The 15,364-nt window shown below is 42.3% G+C and overlaps 1 pseudogene; it reads left to right on the forward strand.

Moving 5' to 3' along the window:
• LOC123953866 overlaps window positions 1–15,364 on the forward strand; it is a 44,207-nt pseudogene that overhangs the window by 13,619 nt on the left and 15,224 nt on the right.

Genomic DNA, 15,364 nt, shown 5'->3' on the forward strand with positions numbered 1-15,364 from the left:
CTGCTCAGTGGAGAGCCTGCTTCCTCCTCCCTCTCTGCCTGCCACTCTGCCTACTTGTGATCTCTTGTCTGTCAAATAAATAAACAAATAATCTTAAAAAAATAAAAATAAAAATAAAGAAATAAAAATGGAACTGAAAACCTTAACACCATTCTATCAAAAACAGTCAGATATGAAAACTCAAACTTCTAAAAATGAAAAATATGCTCACTGAAATGTGAAAATTTGTAACTGTTAAAATAGCATATTAAAGGGACGCCTGACTGGCTTGGTGAGAAGAGCACATGAGTCTTGATCTCCATCATGTGTTTGAACCCCATGCTGGGTATGTAGAGACTACTTAAATAAATAAATAAACTTTTTTTAAAATAGCAGATTAAGGCGGTGCCTGGGTGGCTCAGTGGGTTAAAGCCTCTGCCTTTGGCTCAGGTCATGATCCCAGGGTCCTGGGATCAAGCCCCACGTTGGGCTCTCTGTTCAGCGGGGAGACTGCTTTCCTTCCTCTCTCTCTGCCTGCTTCTCTGCCTACTTGTGATCTCTGTCAAATAAATAAATAAAATCTTTAAAAAATGAAATAGGGTCGTTATTAAAAAGTAGCAGATTAAGCACAGCTGAAGGGAGGAAATGGTCATTTGAAAGCAAGAACTGAAGAAACTATTGAAAGCACAAAACTGGAAAGTGTGAAAGAGAAACAAAATGACACGGAAGAGAGAATCAGGATTAAAATATATTCAATCGGAGTTCCAAAAGAAAAGAGAGAGAAGCAATATTTTAAGAGAAAGTGGCTGAGAATTTTTACAATTGCTGAAAGAGCAGGAAGCATCAGACTCCAGAATCACAGTGAATCAAGCATAGATAATTTACAAATCCACACAAAGAAATGTAATGAAACCATAATGAAAGTCCAGAACATGGAAGACAAGGAGAAGAATTTGAAGGGCACCTGAGGGAAAAGATTGCTGATAAAAAGAAGACAGTTATACCAACAACAAACTTCTCAGCATCAACGATGTAACCCAAAGGTAGAGGTATAAAATTTTCAAAGTCTTTAAGGAAAATGTCACTTCTAAAGTACATGCCCAGCTAAAGTATTATTCATGATCAAGGGCAAAATCAAGACATGACCTTCCCTAAAGAAGGACTGAAAGATGTACATAAAGAAAAAAGAAATACTCATGAGCAAGAAGGAATAGTTAGCGAAGATATTAACAGGTACATGAGCAAATGAGCTGAAAAATAAGAATTACAAATACAAGAAGTGAAAAACAGGACAAAACTAAAATATTGTACCACTATATGGAGTTAAATCTGTCTGTGGACTCTAAATTGTTCAAAAGGGCGGAGATGTTGATTTACTTTAGACTTGAAATTGTATCTATGTGAAAATTTTAAGGGTCGTTATTAAAAACAGAAGTAGTCGGGTGCTTAGGTGGCTCAGTCAGTTAAGTGTCCAACTCTTGATTTTACCTCAGGTCATGATCTCAGGGTCATGAGATCTAGCCCCACATTCAGCTCCAGGCTCAGCACAGAGTCTGCTTGAGATTCTCTCTCTCTCTCTTCCCCTCTGCCCCTCCCCCGCCTCAATTAAATAAATAAATCTTAAAAAAAAAACACAGAGGTAGAATATATACCTTCAAACTCGTAAAGAAAATTTGAAATTAAGAAAAATTGTTAATTAAAAGAGAGGCAAACAAACTGACGGAAGGAAAATTGTTAACTTTGACCCACTATCATTTTTAAATGATAATCCTCTTCTTGCCCCCCTTTGTAATATATGACACTAAACAAAAGTGCTTAGGGCTTTCTACATGGGATTTCTGCATTGCCTTTATAATCACCCTTCCCTCAGAACGAGAGTCAAATTTCTGCGCTTGCCCTATTCCTTCATCCCCTCCCTTGAGAGACCCTTTCTTACATGCATGGGACTAAGCAAAGACCAGGAAGTGCAGCCTGGTTGCCCACCCCCACCTGCTCCACAGAAGCCCACATACATTGAGACGCTAGCAACAGGATGCCAGTGGACCTCCCAAGAAGCAGTACCTGTTGGTTGAAGAGGACCACTTTGGGGTTCTTCCTCCCGGTATTGAAATAATGCATTTGGAAAATAAAGACAACCTAAAGAGGAAAATGACAGTCCTGCCTGTTAATTTCATCACGCTAGCATGAATCACTATTACAATGTCAGTTAATTCCTGCGCACTTTTTTCTCGGTGTAGAGTCACGGTGTATATGCTGCTGCTGTATCCTGTATGCCTCTTAGTTACCATCACACTGTGAGCATTTTTTCCATTATCTAAATGTTCTGCAGAAACATACTTTCAGTACATATATAATACTGCATTGTTGTGATTCACTGGACCATGTCTTTACGCACTTTCTTAAATGCTTCTCCACCTGCCAGCTGTACCATTCTGTTCGGCCTGAGTGCACACTGCATCTTATGGCAGGAGCACCATGAAATGGGTCATGAAACATCTCCTAGGAAATTTTGCACTTACAAGGTCTATACTAGTTCATTTCAATTTAGATGAATGAAGTCGGCCCCAGTTCTGAGAACCCTTTTGATGCTGGAGACCCACTTTTGTTTTGATGTCACGAGGGGCCTCTTCCTTCTACCTGGCAGGGGCAGTCTGTGGCCTCTAGAAGGGAGTCTCATCCTTGCCAGGGGACAGCTTGTAAGCACTGTGCCTCCATAATTGGTGTGCAGTGCTAACAATGAGGCCAAGGTCACGCGCACACCATTCCTGTCCCCTCAGGCAACTGTGCACTGAGCAAAACATGCTCATTGGTCACATGAGCCTCCTCTGGCCCTGGATGCCCTGGAGATGCCTGGATGATTGGGGTGAGCAGCTCAGCAAAAACCCACCAGAGGGCACATCCTGCCGCTGCAGCAGGTCACAATTGTCCTCTCTGCTACACTGAGGTGGCCCAGGCTTGAAACGCTCTGCTAGAGCCATCATCCCCTCCCTCACCCCTCTGTGTTTCCTTGGCAGATTTTTTTTAAGATTTTATTTATTTATTTGACAGACAGAGATCACAAGTAGGCAGAGAGGCAGGCAGAGAGAGGGAGGAAGGGAAGCAGGCCTCCGGCTGAGCAGAGATCCCGATGCAGGCCTCGATCCCAGGACTCTGGGATCATGACCTGAGCCGAAAAGCAGAGGCTTTAAACCACTGAGCCACCCAGGCGCACCTCCTTGGCAGATTTTTGTCCAGTGATGCCTGGCAGGGAAGAATATGTCTCACATGAAAGGCGGCTGAGTCCTTTGTGGGTGTCTGAAGCTGCTGTCCATGTTCAGCATAGTGATGCCGGGAGTGATCAGCCGTGTCTTACTCCCAGGTAAATCCTTAATGCTGATGTGTTCACGCTGATCACCTTCTCTTTCCTGAAGAGACCTAGAGAGTATTTGGGGTCATCAGGCCTCCCACAATATGGGGATTGAGTTGCCCCAATTGCCTTTTAGGGAGCTAAAGAGTTCCAATTAAGAATACAGCTGAGCAGAAGTCTGGCAGAAACCATGGTTGGAGGTGGCAAGAGAGAAATTCCATGAGAGAAGTTCGGATAGGGAAGAGCCAACCAAGGCTCCATGCAGCCAGAGCTCAGTCCTGGCCAGGGCTTGGAGGCACAACCTGCAGGAAGGCTCCCTTGCTCCTCCTGAATCGTGTGCATCACCATGGCACACACACCTGTGTGCCAGGCACTATTCTGGGAACCTGATAGATGCTGTCAATGCTGGCTCAGATCGTGAGGCTTTTGTAGCCTCAGTGAACAGATGAGGAATGTCAGAGGGGGAGCTCAGTGTAAACCCCCAAAGTGGGTCTGACTCAGGCCCATGTTCTTTCCCATAAATGTTATCAAAACATCTCTGTTAGCAACATGGACGGGACTGGAAGAAATTATGCTGAGCGAAATAAGTCAAGCAGAGAGAGTCAAGTATCATATGGTCTCACTTATTTGTGGAGCATAACAAATAACATGGAGGACATGGGGAGATGGAGAGGAGAGGGAGTTGAGGGAAACTGGAAGGGGAGATGAACCATGAGAGACTATGGACTCTGAAAAACAACTAGAGGGTTATGAAGGGGTGGCGGGGGCGTGGGGGGGTTGGGAGGTTGAGGGACCAGGTGGTGGGTAATGAAGAGGGCACGTACTGCATGGAGCACTGGGTGTGATGCCAAAACAATGAATACTGTTATGCTGTAAATAAACAAATAAAAATAAATAAATTAAAAAAAAAATCTCTGTTTCTCTTAATGAGCTATCACAACTCTGTGGATGTCTCTCATTCCCATTTCAACCTAGTTTTACTATCTGTACTGTCTCTCAGGGTATCCAGTTTGTTTATTCATTAAACCTACACGGAGTGCTTTTTCTGATAGGTGCGGCCACTGGGACAAAGCAGGTGACTTCCATGGGAGTCTCCTGCGGCTGAGCTTTGACAAGGCCAGACAGAATGCAAAACTGTTACTGTTAAGTAACATGTGTAGGAGACATCTCTAAGCCTAATTCATCCTTCAGTCTGCCCCAAGACATGCCTCTTCTTTTTTTTTTTTTTTTTAAGATTTATTTATTTATTTGACAGATCACAAGTAGGCAGAGAGACAGGCAGAGAGAAGAAGGGAAGCAGGTTCCCCACTGAGTAGAAAGCCCGATGCAGGGCTCGATCCCAGGACTCTGGGATCAGGACCTGAGCCAAAGGCAGAGGCTTTAACCCACTGAGCCACCCAGGCGCCCCTCTTTTTTTTTTTTTTTTTTTTTAATTCTAATTCCCTTCCAGCTTTAACAGAGAGAAAGGCTTTGTTTCAACATTCCCAGATTTGGTCTTTGGCTGCCAGGTGGCATTTTGGGGTCTCATAGGTGGTGCATCCTCATAGGTTAAGAAATACGCTTTTGTGCTCTCTAGGACACCCAGAGTGCCCTGGGCTTTGCAAACCTGCCTCCCTACCCCACCCAAACCCACTTCCCAGCACAGATTTCCCTACTCACTGAGGAAGAAGACTCAGCAGAATCACATGTATCTTGGACTCTAGATAGGAAGCTGCTAAGGGAGGGAGAAAAAAGATGAGGGAATGGCCTCTCTCTCTAGCTAGAGTGGGCATCAAGAACCCAGATTCTCTCCAGCCTTCTGACCAAGGGGTGAACAGAGTTGATGGAACACATTGGTGGGGAGCCCTTAGGGTGAGAAGAACCTGGAATCACTTGTCTTTAGCCCTCAGAAATGGCCAGACTCACATATCCATTAGCACATGCCAGGTGTATAAAACCAGGGAGCCATTTATCATGGAAGCTTGGCACCTGTCCATGTTCCTGGAAGAGTATGGTTTTCCAATAACCCAAATGCTCTTGGCCCTAGATTCTGAGTCTCTCCCCTGGCCAGAGCTGGGGGCCAGACACTGCCAGCTGCCAAGGTGTGATTCTCAAAATCTGGTTTTCCGTGTAGGCCACTGTATTATTTGGAGTTCTTGGTAGAACATAATATGTACATTTTTAGCTCCTCTTCCTTCTGAGCAAGTGTTACCCTCAGGCCATCTGGTGGCAAGGTGGTTGCCAACAGCACCAGACTTCTATCCCACCAACTCAAGAACTCCCACCAAGTGTTTCCTTCCCCAATTGTTCCAGCAAAAACCCCAGATGAGTCTCAGTGAACTCACTTGAGTGATAAGGACCAGTTATTGTGGCCAAGGAGAAGGAATTTCCAGAATAGCCAGGCCTGGTTCCTGGGCCCTTCTTACACTACACTGAGTGTCACAGAGTTTCTGTTACAAGGAGTGTAGGCAGATGTAAGTGCATGCAGCTGTCCCTGAGTTTTTAGTCTTCCTCAAGATGTTTGGTAACCAGTGCTTAAACTGGAAAGCCATCCCCAGTCAAATAGCTCTACCCATAAACCAGGACAATACCCTGCTTCTTCGTCATCTAAGTTGCTTTGTCGTTTGGGGTTTTTTCCTTAGGTAACTTTATATCCCTAATTTAAGCTCCTGAAGGACATCACATTCATTCCCTTTACATCCCTTTGTCCAGAAATTTCTTCCACACGCTCTGAAAGAACACCCCTATGAAGACTAAGCAAGTAAGGTTTGGGGTGGCTCGTGGATTAATAGGTGGATGAATAATCCGTCTGCCTTCCTGACACCTAGCAGCCGTCCCTGAAAGTCTTGTCTAGGTCACATTAACGTTGGAGTCGAGCAGTCCATTAGTAGAACTGTTTCATCTGGCTCCTATGCACCTAATTCCCAGCCCCAAGATCCCAAGGAACATAAGATCATGAACTGGAGCAGTCACCCGTAGTTCAAGAATCTGACATACACATAGAATTACCTAGTTTGCTTCCCTTTCGCTCTCCTCAGATTTTAGAGCTCTAAGGCTGACACATTGGTGTGGCTGTGACCTCTCTTACAGATAAAGTGGCATGTGTTGTACCTTCATTATGTGAGAAGTACTGTGGCATCAGAACTGGGTGCAGCTCCATCACCTACCCAGTGCTGGTGGTAGAGCTGCTGCCCGAAGGTAAGAGATGGACCCCCATGATCTGTTTTCCTATTGGAGTCTATGTGCCCTCAGTCTTTAAGTGGATGGTTAGGAGAAAAGGAGCCTAAGGTGGCTTATCTACCAGGCCACGGATCTTTCTTGATAGAAATGTTGGCTGTGAAGGAAGAGGGATATCAGTGATGTAAAGGGAGTTTCCCTTGCCCTGAGGGAAGGAGCTAGGCCTCCTCCCTCTTTATTTCTCACACAGTCATACAAGGTGCACACACTCTCAGAGGCACAGCCTATGCCCACGATTTACATTGTTCACTTCACCAGCTTAGCTCGTGCCTTCGCTCTTTCATTCCGCAGGAGGACTCCACTCTGTGCTAGGCGTGGTCCTAAGCCATGAGAACACAGAGATGACAAGACCTAGTCCTGCTCTCACAGAGCTCAGATCCAGTGGGGGAACTAGAGAGATGGGCAGCTCACCACCAGGCAGATGGCTTTCACTGCAGTGAGCCCATGAATTCATCTCAGCTGTCTCCCCAAATCCCAGAGAAAAGGCCAAACAAATAGTACTTTTTTTTTTTTTAAATCGCACAGTAGCTCTGAAGAGTGATAGGAGCTCTAAAGATCAAAATTGAGATATTTCCATCAAAATCCTGTAGAGACAGGGGTCTTACTGAGGGTAATACTGACCATCCCCACAGTTCAGAAAGGAAGTTGTCCACGTTCTGCAGCTAAGCCTGTCCTTGCGTACCCAGGACTTTGAGTGAGGGTAGGCAGTGGGGTACTTGAAAGGAAGTAGCTGTAAGGACACCAGGCTTTGCCTGGTCAAGTAGCCCACTGAATACAGTGGGGGCCTTGCTCTGGTAGGCCTCCAGCTCAGGCCCCAGTTAACCCTCCAGCCTCAACAATCAATACACAGAAATCTCTCTGTGGAGCAAAGTCCCTGCAGTATGGCAGCCTTTCAAAAGGTGAAAATACTGGATTATTATGTTATACTTCACACTTCGTGCGTGCTTGATCTGTTAGGCATTATGCTAATCTGTCTACTTAATTTACCTTAATCTTAGTAACAGCCCTGTGTGGTAGGTACATTTATGCCCACTGCACGGATGAGGACACTGAGGCACAAGTCACATCCCTTGCCTCCATTCCAAACCTTCTCTGGGCCTCTGACTTCTCATCTATACAAGTGGAGCTGCAGTGGTGTCCATCTCACAGGGCTGTAGGGAAGATTTTACAGGCTAATGCCCAAGAAAATAGTCTGACACAACGTAACCACTCAAGAGCTAGCAGCTCTCCTCATTACATAAAGACACAGCAGGACACTAGTAAGTCTCATCATGAAGCAAGGACAAATATAATGCTTTCATCTGTCTTAGATGGAATGCCACTCCAAATAAATTTGAATGTTTTGTAGTGTATAGAAAAGTGCCTTAGGAGGCCTGAGGCATCTCCTGGCATGGCCAGAAAGCTGGAGGTCCAGGAAACATCTCTTCTCTTCCAGACATACAAGGCTTGATGCTGTCCACACTTTGGGCCTCTCTCATGTCCTCCCTGACTTCTATTTTCAACTGTGCCAGCGCCCTGTTCACAATGGGCATCTATAACCAGATTCGGCCTATAGCCACTGAAAAGGAGCTCATGGTAACAGGAAGGTGAAGGACTTCTCTAATCACACTAGTTACTGCTGTTAATGAAAACAATGCCCACCAGAATTATGTGGAAAAATTTAGGCTATCATACTGTATATAGAATTATCTTGTTTAAGTACAATATGGTTGTACTTTCTTCCTACAGTTCTGCAATGAAGATGTATTGTTTTTTTAATCACAAAGAAATGTGTTTCCATTTGGGAAAAAAACAAGTAATAATCACAATGATTTAAAAACTGATAGCATAGTTTAATGTACCCCCCAAAATAGTCCTTGTGGGGAAATTTACATAATTATCTCATTGTCTCATTTAGTCCTCCTGACAATCTTTAAAGGTAGGTTTCACTGTTCTTATTCTCACTGTACCAATGTGGGGGAAGTGGCTCAGAGAAGAATTGGTCTAACTGAGATCACATAGTATAAGTAGAAGAACATGTCCATGTCAGGGCCATGCTGTTAACCATGATACCACATGGCACCATGCTAGCATAGGGTGGTGAATGCATATGTATAAAACATGGTTCCTGTCTTTATTTCATAAGGTTTCACATTGGCTGCCCACAGACCACATCTGGCACACACACATTTAACTTGGCCTACCTTATGTCTGAAACACTTCTTTATCTCATATCAAGGTGCATAGTGTTCATTTATTTAATCTGTCTAACCCTTGCATTTGAGCTTGTTTTTACATGTGATTAGCACTCCATAGTTTAAAATCACTTTTCTGAGAAATCTTAAGAAACAGAACCAGTTTTATTTAAGTTGTTACAACATGGGGGGCAAAAAACGAAGACTTAAATTCATTTTATGAAACTCAAGAAATGGATGTGGCCAAACCTAACCAAGATGGCACCAAAAATTACAACTAAAGACTAATATCACTTTTATATATCAGTGCAAAAATTATAAATAAGGTATTAGACACACATCTAACAATATATTAGAAGAATGTTAAATGAATGATATCTCATTACCAACTGAGACTTTCTTTCAGAAATATAAGATCATTCAATATTAGGAAATGGATAATATAATTCACCATATTAATAGATCAAAAGAGTAAAATCATGTGTATCTATTCCCAGATGATGAAAAAGTATTTGGTAAAATAGTAACTTTCAACATGGTAAAACATGTCTAGATTGCCCTGAAAGCCAGCGTCAGGCCTAATGAAGGAGCTAGAAAGGAAGAGGCAAGAATGCCCTCCCTTACCACTATGTTTATACTAATAATATATATAAGAAGATCAACAGATGAAGTTAGCTGACTAGGACTTTTTTTTTTAAGATTTTATTTATTTATTTGACAGACAGAGATCACAAGTAGGCAGAGAGGCAGGCAAAGAGGTGGGGGGGGGGAGCAGGCTCCCTGCTGAGCAGAAAGCCCGATGCAGGGCTCGATCCCAGGACCCTGGGACCATGACCCGAGCCAAAGGCAGAGGCTTTAATCAACTGAGCCACCCAGGTGCCCCCTGACTAGGACTTTAAAATAAGCATGACAAACATATATGAGAAAACAGAGGGGGACGTGTACAAAACAGATGAAAAACTTGAGAATTTTGCCAGATAATAAAAACTTATAAAAATGTAACAGTTTTTCTAGAATTGAAGAGTAAATAATCTGAAATTAAGAACTCAATGGATAGGTTAACAACTAGATTGGATATAGCAGACGACATGATTAATGGAGTGGCACTGATGGAATGACAATATCAAAATCAAAACACACAGAAAGAAGATATATGTGGAATGCAATCAGAAAAATAATATATATATCACTGGGATCAAAGAAAGAGAGGAACAATTTGGGTAGAAGCAATTTTGAAAAGATAATGGCAAAGAATTTTCCAAAACTGTTGGATAGTTATTCAGAGATTCAAGAATTTTCACAAATTATGAGTAGGATAAATACAAAGGAAATGGACTACATTATGGTGAAACTGATGAAATTTGAAGATAAAGAGAAAATCTGTAGAGCAGCCAGAGGAAAATAAATCACACTACCTTCAAGAGAGGACCAACGAGACTGATAGCAGAATATCCAACAGAAACTATAAAAGCCAAAAGACAATGTAATTACACTTTCAAGTGCTAGAGGGAATACTGCCAACATAGAATCCAATACCCATCAAAAAATATTCTCCAGAGTCAAGATGGCGGAGAAGTAGCAGCCTGAGACTACGTCAGGTAGCAGGAGATCAGCTCGATAGCTTATCTAAACATTGCAAACACCTACAAATCCAACGGGAGAGCAAAGAGAAGAAGAACAGCAACTCTAGAAACAGAAAATCAACCACTTTCTGAAAGGTAGGACTGGCGGAGAAGTGAATCTAAAACGACGGGAAGATAGACCACGGGGGGAGGGGCCGGCTCCCGGCAAGCGGCGGAGGAACGGAGCACAAAATCAGGACTTTTAAAAGTCTGTTCCACTGAGGGACATTGCTCCAGGGGCTAAACCGGGGTAAAGCCCACGCGGGGCCAGCGAGGCCCCAGGCCCCACAGGGTCACAGAAGGATCGGGGGTGTCAGAGTGTCGGAGAGCTCGCAGGTATTAGAACGGAGAAGCCGGCTGGAGAGACAGAGCCGAAGACTGAACTCTCAGCTCGGGGTTACCTTGAACTGGTCGCGGGCTGGGTGAGCTCGGAGCGCGGCTAGAGGCTGGGGATACGGGAGTGATTGGGTGCTGTCCTCTGGGGGCGCACTGAGGAGTGGGGCCCCAGGCTCTCGGCTCCTCCGGGCTGGAGACTGGGAGGCCGCCATTTTCATTCCCGTCCTCCGGAACTCTACGGAAAGCGTTCAGGGAACAGAAGCTCCCAAAAGCGAACCCGAGCCGATTACTTAGTCCGGCCGCCGGTAAGGGCGGTGCAATCCCGCCTCGGGCAAAGACACTTGAGAGTCACTACAACAGGCCCCTCCCCCAGAAGATCAACAAAATATCCAGCCAGGACGAAGTTCATCTATCAAGGAGAAAGCAGGTTCAATTCCTAAGACAGCAGAGCAATTCCAGAGGAGGAGAAAGCAAAGCACGGAACTCATGGCTTTCTCCCCATGATTCTTTAGTCTTGCGGCTACTTCAATTTTTTTTTTCTTTTTTCAATTTTTTTTCTTTTTTCTTTTTTCTTCTTCTGCTAAATTTTTTAAAACTTTTACCCTTTTCTTTTTTAACGTTTTTTGACTAGTTCATCTAAATATATATATTTTTTCTTTCTTTTTTATATTTTTTAATTTGCTTCATTTTTTAAATTCTTTTCTTTTTTTTTTTTCCTTTTTTTTTTTTCCAAAACCTGTTTTTATCCCCTTTCTCCCCCCCACAATTAGGGGTCTCTTCTGATTTGGTTACAGCGCATTTTTCTGGGGTCTTTGCCACCCTTTTAGTAGTTTATTTGCTCCTTCATATCCTCTTACCTGGACAAAATGACAAGGCGGAAAAAATCACCACAAACAAAAGAACAAGAGACAGTACCGAAGGCTAGGGACCTAATCAACACAGACATTGGTAATATGTCAGATCAAGAGTTCAGAATGACAATTCTGAACATTCTAGCCGGGCTCGAAAAAGGCATGGAAGATATTAGAGAAACCCTCTCTGGAGATATTAAAGCCCTTTCTGGAGAAATTAAAGAACTAAAATCTAACCAAGTTGAAATCAAAAAAGCTATTAATGAGGTGCAATCAAAAATGGAGGCTCTCACTGCTAGGATAAATGAGGCAGAAGAAAGAATTAGTGATATAGAAGACCAAATGACAGAGAATAAGGAAGCCGAGCAAAAGAGGGACAAACAGCTACTGGACCATGAGGGGAAAATTCGAGAGATAAGTGACACCATAAGACGAAACAACATTAGAATAATTGGGATTCCAGAAGAAGAAGAAACAGAGAGGGGAGCAGAAGGTCTATTGGAGAGACTCATTGGAGAGAATTTCCCTAATATGGCAAAGGGAACAAGCATCAAAATCCAGGAGATGCAGAGAACCCCCCTCAAAGTCAACAAGAATAGGTCCACACCCCGTCACCTAATAGTAAAATTTACAAGTCTTAGTGACAAAGACAAAATCCTGAAAGCAGCCCGAGAAAAGAAGTCTGTAACATACAATGGTAAAAATATTAGATTGGCGGCAGACTTATCCACAGAGACCTGGCAGGCTAGAAAGAGCTGGCATGATATATTCAGAGCACTAAATGAGAAAAACATGCAGCCAAGAATACTCCATCCAGCTAGGCTATCATTGAAAATAGAAGGAGAGATAAAAAGCTTCCAGGACAAACAAAAACTGAAAGAATTTGCAAACACCAAACCAGCTCTCCAGGAAATATTGAAAGGGGTCCTGTAAGCAAAGAGAGAGCCTAAAAGTAGTAGATCAGAAAGGTACAGAGACAATATACAGTAACAGTCACCTTACAGGCTAATAATGGCACTAAATTCATATCTCTCAATAGTTACCCTGAATGTTAATGGGCTAAATGCCCCAATCAAAAGACACAGGGTATCAGAATGGATAAAAAAACAAAACCCATCAGTATGTTGCCTACAAGAAACTCATTTTAGATGCGAAGACACCTCCAGATTTAAAGTGAGGGGGTGGAAAACAATTTACCATGCTAATGGGCATCAGAAGAAAGCTGGGGTGGCAATCCTTATATCAGATCAATTAGATTTTAAGCCAAAGACTATAATAAGAGATGAGGAAGGACACTATATCCTACTCAAAGGGTCTGTCCAACAAGAAGATCTAACAATTTTAAATATCTATGCCACTAATGTGGGAGCAGGCAACTATATCAACCAATTAATAACAAAATCAAAGAAACACATCAATAATAATACAATAATAGTAGGAGACTTGAACACTCCCCTCACTGAAATGGACAGATCATCCAAGCAAAAGATCAACAAGGAAATAAAGGCCTTAAATGACACACTGGACCAGATGGACATCACAGATATATTCAGAACATTTCATCCCAAAGCAACAGAATACACATTCTTCTCTAGTGCACATGGAACCTTCTCCAGAATAGATCACATCCTGGGTCACAAATCAGGTCTCAACCGGTATCAAAAGATTAGGATTATTCCCTGCATATTTTCAGACCACAATGCTCTGAAGCTAGAACTCAATCACAAGAGGAAAGCTGGAAAGAACCCAAATACATGGAGACTAAACAGCATCCTTCTAAAGAATGAATGGGTTAACCAGGAAATTAAAGAAGAATTGAAAAAATTCATGGAAACAAATGATAATGAAAACACAACAGTTCAAAATCTGTGGGACACAGCAAAGGCAGTCCTGAGAGGAAAATATATAGCAGTACAAGCCTTTCTCAAGAAACAAGAAAGGTCTCAAGTACACAACCTAACCCTACACGTAAAGGAGCTGGAGAAAGAACAAGAAAGAAACCCTAAACCCAGCAGGAGAAGAGAAATCATAAAGATCAGAGCAGAAATCAATGAAATAGAAACCAAAAAAACAATAGAACAAATCAATGAAACTAGGAGCTGTTTCTTTGAAAGAATCAATAAGATTGATAAACCCCTGGCCAGACTCATCCAAAAGAAAAGAGAAAGGACCCAAATCAATAAAATCATGAATGAAAGAGGAGAGATCACAACTAACACCAAAGAAATACAGACAATTATAAGAACATACTATGAGCAACTCTACGCCAACAAATTGGACAATCTGGAAGAAATGGATGCATTCCTAGAGACATATAAACTACCACAACTGAACCAGGAAGAAATAGAAAACCTGAACAGGCCCATAACCAGTAAGGAGATTGAAACAGTCATCAAAAATTTCCAAACAAACAAAAGCCCAGGGCCAGACGGCTTCCCAGGGGAATTCTACCAAACATTTAAAGAAGAACTAATTCCTATTCTCCTGAAACTGTTCCAAGAAATAGAAATGGAAGGAAAACTTCCAAACTCATTTTATGAGGCCAGCATCACCTTGATCCCAAAACCAGACAAGGATCCCACCAAAAAAGAGAACTACAGACCAATATCCTTGATGAACACAGACGCAAAAATTCTCGCCAAAATACTAGCCAGTAGGATTCAACAGTACATTAAAAGGATTATTCACCACGATCAAGTGGGATTTATTCCAGGGCTGCAGGGTTGGTTCAACATCCGCAAATCAATCAATGTGATAGAACACATTAATAAAAGAAAGAACAAGAACCATATGATACTCTCAATAGATGCTGAAAAAGCATTTGACAAAGTACAGCATCCCTTCCTGATCAAAACTCTTCAAAGTGTGGGGATAGAGGGCACATACCTCAATATTATCAAAGCCATCTATGAAAAACCCACCGCAAATATCATTCTCAATGGAGAAAAACTGAAAGCTTTTCCGTTAAGGTCAGGAACACGGCAGGGATGTCCATTATCACCACTGCTATTCAACATAGTACTAGAAGTCCTAGCCTCAGCAATCAGACAACAAAAAGAAATTAAAGGCATCCAAATTGGTAAAGAAGAAGTCAAACTATCACTCTTCGCAGATGATATGATACTATATGTGGAAAACCCAAAAGACTCCACTCCAAAACTGCTAGAACTTGTACAGGAATTCAGTAAAGTGTCAGGATATAAAATCAATGCACAGAAATCAGTTGCATTTCTGTACACCAACAACAAGACTGAAGAAAGAGAAATTAAGGAGTCAATCCCATTTACAATTGTACCCAAAACTATAAGATACCTAGGAATAAACCTAACCAAAGAGGCTAAGAATCTATACACAGAAAATTATAAAGTACTCATGAAAGAAATTGAGGAAGACACAAAGAAATGGAAAAATGTTCCATGCTCCTGGATTGGAAGAATAAATATTGTGAAAATGTCTATGCTACCTAAAGCAATCTACACATTTAATGCAATCCCTATCAAAATCCCATCCATTTTTTTTTTTCAAAGAAATGGAACAAATAATCCTAAAATTTATATGGAACCAGAAAAGACCTCGAATAGCCAAAGGAATATTGAAAAAGAAAGCCAAAGTTGGTGGCATCACAATTCCGGACTTCAAGCTCTATTACAAAGCTGTCATCATCAAGACAGCACGGTACTGGCACAAAAACAGACACATAGATCAGTGGAACAGAATAGAGAGCCCAGAAATCGACCCTCAACTCTATGGTCAACTCATCTTCGACAAAGCAGGAAAGAATGTCCAATGGAAAAAAGACAGCCTCTTCAATAAATGGTGCTGGGAAAATTGGACAGCCAC

The sequence above is a fragment of the Meles meles genome, chromosome 12 (assembly GCF_922984935.1).
Source record: "Meles meles chromosome 12, mMelMel3.1 paternal haplotype, whole genome shotgun sequence".
Classification (NCBI taxonomy): domain Eukaryota; kingdom Metazoa; phylum Chordata; class Mammalia; order Carnivora; family Mustelidae; genus Meles; species Meles meles.